Here is a 10,068-nt window from a genome sequence, read left to right on the forward strand (position 1 = left end):
TGTAGCCCAGTGCAATTTTACCTCCCAGAGATAACTCAAAGGTAAGACTTTGCTTTATATCTTTCCAGACTTTTTTCTTTGACACACTTTGACACATGTGCACTTTTATTTATTTTTTTTAAAGATTGTATTTATTTATTTGAGAGAGAGGGAGCACAAGTGGGGAGAGGGGCAGAGTGGGGGGGGGTAGAGAGAAGCAGACTCCTCACTGGGCAGGGAGCCTGATGCAGGGCTTGATCCCAGGATCCTGGGATCATGACCTGAGATGAAGGCAGACGCGTAACCAAGTGAGCCACCCAGACACCCCTTGCACTTTTGTTTTAATAGTGGAAATGGGATTGTACTGTATGTGAACTCCAGAGAGCCTTTTCCCTACTGCCATAGGATATGATAGCCCTCCCATCCCTTATGTACCTAAACCTATGTTGAAGTAGAAGAATTGATGAGAGCCTGGGCAATTACCTTTGTAGACTGAGTATCTAAATGGTCAGTTTAGACATTGAATTAAACTGGGTTTTAGTCGGGTGGACTAAATTTCGTTTCCTCTCTCTTCCCATCAGGACGGGTGCTTTAGAGGAAGGAAGATCAGTCAAAGAGAATTCAAGGGCTCTATTTATTTCACATGAAGAGTACTATGTATGTTACAAATGAAATTGATAGGTTGCAGGGTGTGCACCTTTTTAAGGCTTTTGATCTGCATTTCCACTGTGCATCAGAAGACATTTTTCCCTATATGTATTTTCATAACACTGATATTTACATTTTTGCCAGTCTCATAGGCCAGAAATAATAAGTAATCCTTTCCTTGTTTCTTAATAAGGTTGAGCAAATTTTGCATTAGGATAGAACATTTACTCATCGCCAGGGCTCCCTTTGCCCAAGTGTCCATTTTGATATCCAGATAAAATCTTAGTGAGTTTTGCCCAGGCTCAGGTTTTAAAGAACTCAGGCTAAAACAAACGGGCTCCAGAGTGGACTGAAAGAGGCCTATCCCTTCCCCGGGCCCCAGGGCATAGTTGGCCCTAGGAAAGTAAAGGTGGAGGAGATGCGTCCCAGGGGACTCCTGGAGGCCACCATCCGTGCTGCTTTGGGCCTGATCTGTCACCTTCCCCATGTTCACAGAATCTCGATCACTCCCTCATACCCCCAAAGCCTCATTGCATGCCCTGTCTCTGTAGACACTAGTGACCACAGACCAAAGCTTTTGTCCCAAAGGAAGCCAGGCTACCCATGGACCAATTAATTAGCTGTTGGCACTAAAAGATGGGCTCAGTGAGAGCCCATCCCCATTTCTGGGGATTACAACTAAGAAAATTGGAAAAAATGTGTTTGTAAGCAGTGGGAATAAAGTTGTAAAGGTAACAAGATAATGAGTTGAGCCTGGGGCAAGCCTAGGCCAGGCTCAGTCCGCAGAGACAGAAGGATGTGCAGGGTCAAGGATCTATTCCCCTCCACACAGGGCTCTGTCCCAGGCCTGCACTGCTGCTTCCCACAACTAAGGCTGCAGCCCCCATGCCTGGCTCTGAGAGCCTGCAGCGCTCCAGCCCCCTGCTGCCTGCCCCCTGCAAGCCTGCAGCACCTTCAGCTCCGCGCCACACCTCCATTTACCATGTGCACGCCCCCAGCGGTCACACACATGTTGTGCACGCCCCCTGCCATTCGTAGCTGCAGATAGAAGATGCTCCTGATAGACCCTGGATTGGGCTAGTCAAGCCACTCAGCACATCAGGGGAATGTTTTCATTATAAAGGATAAAGGGTGTGTGAGCTTTTTCAGAAACGTTTTGAGCACACATGGAGCAAATTCTAGGAGCTTGCAAGAAAAAGAAGACAAAGTGTTTTACACTAAATCCTCTCATTGAACTTGGATGGAAAAGGGTTGTTTGCTTTAGGCCTGATCTTGGCAATACTGGTAATATGTTATTATTAATAATATATTATTATTACATATAATAGTATTTCTAAAATGACCCGCTTTATTCTCCACTTCCTCTGTCCTACCTTCATACAGTAGAGGATGATCCATCAATCAGTATGGAGAGGTTCATTACAATACTCTGGAAAGTTCTGCGAATATATGGCAGTTACTAAAATGAAATATTCTTCCAGGAGGATCCGTTTCTATCATTAAAACTTTACCCTTTTTTGAAAAAGAATGCTCTATCAAAAGAAATCCCTTTGCATTTAATTTTCTCCATGCCAGGCATGGTCCTTGAGAACCATGGACCCTGAGAACCCTTCTAATCACTCACAAAGAATAACGAACCACTTGATGACTAAGCAAAGGATTTGAGCTAATTTTTGGAGTAAACACTGGCTGGAAAAACTCCAGAAAGATTAGCTGCCTCTGCTCGTACAGTGACTATGAATCTGTAAAGAAAGTAAAATGCCAACTAAAGTTTTTTTTTTAACAAAGTCCAATTTTATTTACTCTTAATATAACATGCCAATTAAAGTTTTATAAATTAAATCTTATTAGGAGGGCAGAAATGATCACCATAGAAAATGTCCTCCATACGAGGAGACTTGTGTAATGTGAGCAGCCAGAGTACAGTCTATAGTTTATTCAATGTGTTTAGCTAATGGCCTGTGTGGATCCCAGTTTCATGAGTCAAGGGCAGTTGCTCAATCCAGCTCCCACCTCCGCTCTGGAGCCTTCCCCTACCAGTCGGGTTCATGTTCATTCGTCTCCGAACTCAGTTTTAACATGGTCTGTGTCTTACAGTTCTGCTCTTTTCACTTTTTTTTTAAGATTATTTATTTATTTGATAGAGAGAGATCACAAGTAGGCAGTGAGTCAGGCAGAGAGAGAGGGAGAAGCAGGCTCTCCGCTGAGCAGAGAGCCCGATGTGGGGGTCGATCCCAGGACCCTGGCTTAACCCACTGAGCCACCCAGGCGCCCTCTTTTCACTTTTAATATTCAATTCCTGCAAGGCTTTTTTTTTTTTTCTTCAAGAGGCACAGTACTCAATACATTTTACAATGTCATGTCCTCATGCCTCTTCCCTTCTTTTCTGTTTGTTATTGTAATCTTAAGTATATTTGTAATAATCAGCATTCAAGATATAGACACCAGTAGGTGTCACTGATGGATAAGTGAATGAATTGTTAAACTGATTCACTCATCCATCCCTTCATTTACTGTTATTAAAACTGTGGTTAGGGTGGCACCTGGGTGGCTCAGTGGGTTAAGCCTCTGCCTTCAGCTCGGGTCATGATCTCGGGGTCCTGGGGTGGAGCCCCGCATCTCTGCTCAGTGTGGAGCCTGCTTCCCCCCGTCTCTCTGCCCGCCTCTCTGCCTATTTGTGATCTCTCTCTGTGAAAGAAATAAATAAAATAGGGGCACCTGGGTGGCTCAGTGGATTAAGCCGCTGCCTTCGGCTCAGGTCATGATCTCAGGGTCCTGGGATCGAGCCCCGCATCGGGCTCTGTGCTCCGCGGGGAGCCTGCTTCCTTCTCTCTCTGCCTGCTTCTCTGCCTACTTGTGATCTCTCTCTCTCTCTGTCAAATAAATAAATAAAATCTTTTTAAAAAAAAGAAATAAATAAAATATTTTCTTTAAAAAACTATGGTTAACGGGGCGCCTGGGTGGCTCAGTGGGTTGTCTCTGCCTTCAATTCAGGTCATGATCTCAGGGTCCTGGGATCGAGCCCCGCATCGGGCTCTCTGCTCGGCAGGGAGCCTGCTCCTCCTCTCTCTCTCTACCTGCCTCTCTGCCTACTTGTGATCTCTGTCTGTCAAATAAATAAAATCTTAAAAAAAAAAAAAAAAAGCTGTGGTTAGGGACGCCTGGGTGGCTCAGTTGTTAAGCGTCTGCCTTTGGCTCGGGTCATGATCCCGGGGTTCTGGGATCGAGTCTTGCATTGGGCTCCCTGCTGAGCGGGAAGCCTGCTTCTCCCTCTTCCACTCCCGCTGCTTGTGTTCCCTCTCTCGCTGTGTCTCTGTCAAATAAGTAAAATCTTAAAACTAATAAAAACTGTGGTTAGATGTTGCATAGAGAAGGGAAAACAACTGTTAATGTTGCTTAGAGAAGAACAAAACATAATGGTGGGGGTTGGGGGGAAAAGACGGGAGAGAAGTCAGGAAAAGGTTTGTGAATTGCCTTTTCCTACCATTCATACTTCATTTATATATGAATATATTCCATTCATGGTCTCTTTCTTTGAAAACATCTTGAAATCATGGTAAAATAAATAAAGCTTTTTTTTTTTTATTCAACTTTCAGTTGATTGGAGAGCTAAGCTCACAGAAGGTAGGGAACATTCTCAGTGGTCAAACATTAAGAGGGAGCTCAGTTGAGGGGAGGGGCAGAGGGGATGTTGGATGAGTTGAATTGGAGCCCCTCCAACCCCAGGAGTTTACGAGTCTCAAGAACCAAGGCATTTTTTTTTTTTTAAAGATTTTATTTATTTGACAGAGAGAAATCACAGAGAGGCAGGCAGAGAGAGAGGAAGGGAAGCAGGCTCTCCGCTGAGCAGAGAGCCCGATGCGGTACTCGATCCCAGGACCCTGAGATCATGACCTGAGCCGAAGGCAGCGGCTTAACCCACTGAGCCACCCAGGTGCCCCGAACCAAGGCACTTTTGAACGGACCTATAGCAACGAAAGAGGAGACCTTGGATTACCAAAGGAAAGACACTTGACACTTCTGCATAAAACCAGGACTCTCAAAGGGCTATACCTTTGGTGAAAGTATGAACCAAAAATGAAATGTGCAGAAACGCACAGAGAAACAGTGAAGCTGTATCTCTTAGCCCAGCCTCTTGATTGGGGCAAAAAAATGTTCTCCTGAGAACTTATAATACCAGTCTGCTCTTATTTAGGTCTAGAACTCAGTTTTACACTGCCTATAGAAACTGGGGGCCTGTGGGTTTAAAAATTAACTTTAAAAATGGATACCAAACAGACAGAAGCAAACATAAAATCTCTCTGAAGAAACACCCCCTCCATCCGGGCCATGCAGGATTCCCATATACAAAACCACTAAAGATGAGCTCATCATCTAAAATTACAAAATGCAGGAAGATAGAATCACCATGAGTGAGAGCTAAGAAATTCTCAGGAGGGAAAGGGCATAGACCTGATCTAACATAGTGTCAAGCCTGGCATGAATATTCCACAATTAATATCTCCAACTCATCAGAACGATCTGTCAGTGGCTAAAACTGTTTCTTTTGTTTTCCCCAGACATCTTGTATAAAAACCACACATCGCAGGCTAGACTCTGCCAGATGTCAGCTGAGCCACTAGCCTCCTCCTACCCAAAGAGCAAACCAAAAACTCTAAACACTTCCTATTCTTTGAGTGTCTTTAGTTTTTTTTCCCCTCTCTCTCTCTCTTAAATCCTTTCTTGTTAGTAGTCTAACAGAGTCTAGAGTATAAGAGTCTAATTTCTCTTTAAAATAAGTAAGCATAGCATTTGCATGCAGGTACCTAAATGTCTCTTGAGTTACGCCTTTACAGTCATATGAATAGACATAGCAGGACTGAACCACAATAATTTCAGATAATAAAGTTCCGAGACTATTTAAAAAAAAAAGAGTATACGTAAAATAATGAAAGACTCATCCCTAGGTATTTCATATTTTGGGATGCTGTTGTAATGGTATTTTTAAATTTTCATTTTCCATGTATTCATTGCTAATACATGGATATACCATTGATTATTGTGTATTGACCTGTCGCTTTTGGTCTTGCTAAATTCATTTAATTCTAGGAGCTTTTTTCTAGATTCCTTAGGGTTTTCAATGTGCGTGATCAAGGATCACACACATGTGTCTGTGAACAAGGATTGTTTTCTTTCTCCTTTCCAATCTGTATGCCTTGGGGGTCTCTTCCAGCAGTGGCTGGAAGCTCTAGGTTAATGGCGAATAGACAGTTGAAGGTGGACATCCTTGCTTTGTTCCTGATGTTGGGGGAACAGCATTCAGTCTTCTACTATAAAAAAATTAACTGAGGGTTTTGAACAGATGCCCTTTATCAGATCAAGACTACGCTTCTATTCTTAGTTGAAAATTTTGTGGGGTTTTTTTTTTTTTTAAATCATGCTTGGGTATTGATTGCCTTTTCATACAGTTTTTCTTGTGGTCCTATAGTTTTTCTTATGATCCTGTATTTATTTATTTAAGGACTAAAGGAAAAGAACTGTGAACCTAAAGTTTTATACACCGCCAAATTTTCATTTCAATGCGAGAAGTAATAAAAATGATCTCAGGTATGTTATGAGAAGTTTGCCACATAAAAATCCACAATTGAGAATACCTTTAATGCAAGTGTTCAAGTAAGAGAAACAAATCCAGGACAACCTTCAAGAGATATGGGATGTCAGGATGATCTAATATTTCAGTAAATGTACTGCTGTTAAAAAAAAGAAGAAGAAGAAGTCATCTAAGATTGAAGAAAAGAGAAAGTTTATCCAGAAGAACTAATGTCAAAAATCCCAAACAAAAACGTGATGGCAGGGGAGAGGAGATAAAAGGGATATTAAGAAATGGTAATGTGTTTGACATTACCACTGTAATGCTATATCATTGTATATACCCATGAGGGAAGGTATATCTACTGAGAAGTTTGAGAAATCAACAGTCGTGGGACTTTTCACCAGCAGCTGTGAGTTCTTTGATAATCGTCAGGGATGGGAGAAGTGAAGTCATTAAATCCGGATGGCCATCATCTCCACCACCTCCGTGTATGGTACGCCTGAATTCAGAACATCCAACAGAAGCCAGAACTCCACGGTGTTTTTCACTCTTATCAGAAACAGGAATAAGAGGAGAAAGAGGAAGCCCTACCCCAGTGCATTAATTAAAGCAGATTTTAGTCGCATCAGTAGTTGGAACGGCCCCTTTTGTGGTTATCCTGAGCTTTGTGTATCCTGGGATAGTGCCTCTCAGTACAATGCAAGGCGCATTTCATCATTCAAAGTGGGGAAGGGATCATGAGTGCCAAAGGGGATGCTGGAAAAGCGATGTGGCTTCAGATTCTAAGTCAAGTCCTTGTCAGGCAGGTCAATTTTAGCAAAGAATGCGTGTATGAAAACAGAGGGCCCAGAGAGTAATCTCTAGAACTACTTGTGCCTGGCCACCCCTTGGAACGTCTGCATGTGCTCTCGGAGGTACTCGTGCTTCTTGGGAACAGTGACGGGTCATTGTGATGGAATGAGGAGGACAAAGAGTGTAAGATAGGCTGGCTGGTTCTCATGACTTTAAGCATAAGAGAGCTTTTAAAAAAAATTAAGGGCGCCTGACTGGCTCAGTCGGTAGAACATGTGACTTTTGATCTCAGGATCGTGAGTTCAAGTCCCATGTTAGGCATGAAGCCTACTTAAAAAAAAAAAAAAGTTAAATTGAAAAAAATCACAAACCCAGAATTTTAAATTCTTAGCTCAAACCACAGTCAGAGCCTCTAGGAGTGTCTTTAAAAAAGTCTCTTTTCTTGGGGCACCTGGGTGGCTCAGTGGGTTAAAGCCTCTGCTTTCAGCTCAGGTCATGATCCCAGGGTCCTGGGATGGAGCCCTGCATCTGGCTCTCTGCTCAGCGGGGAGCCTGCTTCCCTTTCTCTCTCTCTGGCTGCCTCTCTGCCTACCTGTGATCTCTGTCTGTCAAATAAATAAATAAAATCTTTTTTTTTTTTAAAGTCTCTTTTCTCTTAGAAGCAGCTAAATCCAGATGCAGTGTCTGATACTCTGGGAACCAATATCACAACCTAAGATGAATTTATAAACGCATCGCATCCTTCATGAGGAATCTGAGGCATTGACTAAGAACATACGGGACCTCAGGAATTAGGATGGGGAAATCAATGAAGGTGAGGTCACTGGGGCTTATTGCCAGTAGAAGGAGCTTCTTTCTCCCTTCCATCCTCAGATCCCTTCCTGGTGTCCTCTATTAGCTGAGACAGCAGAAGGCAACTAACCTGAGAGTCTAGGAAATGCTGTTTGCTGGGCTAGCCCCCTTGTGATGCAAAACACAAAAAGACAGAGGAATGGCTCTGAAGACAAGTATGCCCAGGACAGTCACCCCCTGTGCTTTCTGCGTACCACTAATGTCAGGAGCCTTGCCTCTTATTGTCAAGTGGGATGCACTTTGCATTCTTCTCATCCCTGTCCCAAACTCTCACCTGGTTTACTTTGCTGTTACACCTGACTCCTGGGAGTGCTTGGGAATCCTTGCCTCCTTTTGCTGAACCATGCTGGGGACTGGGGGACTCCTTAAGGATGCTCTTAGTCCCTAGAGGTCACCCTCAGTACTGTTTCTCATTGTTCAGGCCCCATGTTGGGCTCCCAGGGGCTTGTCATCTCCTAGAAAACACGTGGGGAATGTAGGGACACTGCCCTGCGCGCTCATGCTGTCAAGGTATGAGCCCTTGAACCAGCTAGGGATCATCTTTAAAGGGATCCTGCACAAAAGGGGTTTGCTGGGGTGCTAGGGAAAGCAAATACTGAGAGAGGACCAGGAGCTTTCTGAAAGGGAGGTGTCAAGGAGACTGTAGTGAGGGACCCAGCTGGGAAGCCACACAGAAGCACCCTGAGGGAATCAGCATCAAATGGAGAAGGGGAGGAAGAGCCAGCTTTCTGTACCAGTCGGGCAGGAACTTCTTACCCCCACCACTCTCCAGTCCTTCCCCCACTCTGCCCTGGTATGGTCACTAATAGCAGCCAGCCAGAGGAGGAAGAGCTGGTGACTGAAAGAGGGGACGGATTGATTGACTATTTTTTCAAATATAAGATTTTTTTTAAAAGCTTTTCCTAATATGTCAGAGAGAGAGCGCGTGCGCACAAGCAGGGGGCGTGGCAGGCAGCTCCTGCTGAGCAGCCCTCCACATTAGCTGCTCCCTGAGCCCCCAGTGACCCCACCTTGATCAATTCGGTTGAGGCCACATCTCCCTTAGAAATGCTCTGGATCCTCTGTATCCCTTAGAAATGCTTTGGAATGCAAGTGACAGTCTTAGAGTAGCTTAAGCAAATAGGAGTTTTCCCCACTTAATAGGATATCTGGCAGTGGTGGCCACTGGTGCTGACTCAGCAGCCCCAGAGCCCTGGGGTGGCCTTTCTGAAATTCTCCCTGACATCCTCCAACAGATGAGGATGACTGCTGAGGGGTACATCCCCACTCGGGTCTGGAAGAAGGGGAAAGGTCTGCACCAGTCACTTAGCTCTTCGATCAGAACTGCAGAAGGTTTCCCAAGTTTGCCTGTGTCTCACGGCCAGAACTGTGTCACGTGGCCGTCTAGCTGCCCAAAAGATGGAAAAGTGAGTATTGAACATTTTTTAGCCTTTATTGTAGAGACTGACAGGAGGAAGAGGGTGGACAATTGAAATGGGGTGCCACCCAGTATAAGTCACCAGAGTCGGCATGATGCAGCTCTCTTTGGTTTCCTATAACCCACTCACATGCCTCTTTCCCATACGCACATTTTGCATGGAACATACTCACTCCTCCATAAAGGAGATAATCCTAAAGTTTCACCTAGCTCCCACAGACAGCATGGAGTCCAGGTTCTCTGGGGTGCAGGCCCCTCTTTCAGGTCCAAATGTGGTTGCTCGTGGCCCGATGACTCAAGCTAACGGTTAAGTTCTCCACTAAAGTGCAAAAGACAGTACCAAGTGTCGGGAGAATGGGGAACAACAGAACTGTCCCATGCTCTTGCTGGTGTATAAATTGTCACAGCCACTTGGGAAAATATTTGGCAGTATCTGATAATGCCGAACATCTGTGTTCCCGACTGCCAGCATTTCTATTCTGAGGTAGACACCTGACGGAGAAGTGAACAGACGTGCGATAAAAGAAACATCCTACAACATTCAAATCAGCGGTGTTTGTAATAGCCTCAAACCCAGATGTGCATAAATAGTAGAATAGAATAAGCATACAGAAAAGAGAATGATCTAAAACTACACACACTATAGATGAATCTCAAAATGACGTTGAGTCAAAGGAGCCAGACACACCCACTCAACAGGGACAGGAGCTCCTGCACTTGAGATCCTTCCAGACCTCACCCTCTGTATTACCAAATCTGATTATTCATCTGTACCTTTTATGATGTAATAAACCGGCAAACACAAGTA

The 10,068-nt window shown here is 44.2% G+C and overlaps 1 non-coding gene across 1 annotated transcript; it reads left to right on the top strand.

The window, feature by feature from the left end:
- Window positions 1–7,239: 7,239 nt before the first annotated feature.
- On the top strand, window positions 7,240–7,312 carry TRNAK-UUU. The gene has a single exon. It is a non-coding gene; the product is annotated as a tRNA-Lys (tRNA).
- The last annotated feature ends 2,756 nt before the right edge of the window (window positions 7,313–10,068 follow it).

This window comes from Meles meles, chromosome 16 (assembly GCF_922984935.1).
Source record: "Meles meles chromosome 16, mMelMel3.1 paternal haplotype, whole genome shotgun sequence".
NCBI classification, from domain to species: Eukaryota; Metazoa; Chordata; class Mammalia; order Carnivora; family Mustelidae; genus Meles; species Meles meles.